The sequence below is a fragment of the Meleagris gallopavo genome, chromosome 5, assembly GCF_000146605.3.
Source record: "Meleagris gallopavo isolate NT-WF06-2002-E0010 breed Aviagen turkey brand Nicholas breeding stock chromosome 5, Turkey_5.1, whole genome shotgun sequence".
Lineage (NCBI taxonomy): Eukaryota > Metazoa > Chordata > Aves > Galliformes > Phasianidae > Meleagris > Meleagris gallopavo.
The window spans coordinates 18,184,432-18,185,092 of record NC_015015.2 but is presented as its reverse complement, the minus strand read 5'-3'; the positions used below and the strand labels follow the sequence as shown (position 1 = coordinate 18,185,092).

The window sequence follows — 661 nt, the reverse complement described above, 5'->3', positions numbered from 1 at the left end:
TTTTAACAACAACTCATAAAAGCTGCTATTTTTTTTTTTTACTTGATTTTCTTTTGTGTATTTTAGACTGGCCAGAGAATCATTTGTTCCTATGAATAAACTTTCTAAACTTTGACACCTGATACTGAGATTGGTAGTTTGCCAGCTCTTACCGGCTGCTAAACTCAGCCAGGGAAGATGCCAGTTATTCCAGCAGATGTTTCCATCTTTAAAGATGGAGAGGAATATTCCCCTAGACCCTTATTACCCTCTTTATAGGATGAAATTTGTGTAAGATCATTACCGAAGATCAGCAGGGAATTGAAGCAGAAAGAAATAACTGCCTCATCAGAGTTCATGTGATAAGAAACAGCTCTCCTCTAACAACCCTTTTAAGTCAATGGGACAAGTCCTTAGTGTAAAAGTTTATAAGACCAAGACTGTAGATTGCAACCTTGAATGTCTGGTTTAGAAAATCACTTGAGGATGTGCTTAAACCATCTGCATTCATCAAAAACATTGAAACACATCTTTAAATACTTTGCTAGAAAGGGAATTATGCTGTTGACCTGGGGCTACTGTAAGTATGTCTGGAACCCTGAATGGATGAAGGGATTTGGGCTGGGGAACTGCCAAATTCATTCTCCCAAAGCATTTTTGGAAACACATGGTTGTTTTTTTT

General features: G+C 37.5%; 1 protein-coding gene across 3 annotated transcripts in view; it reads left to right on the top strand.

The window, feature by feature from the left end:
- Nucleotides 1–661, top strand: part of PAMR1 (peptidase domain containing associated with muscle regeneration 1) — a 53,737-nt gene that overhangs the window by 46,215 nt on the left and 6,861 nt on the right. The window lies entirely within an intron of this gene.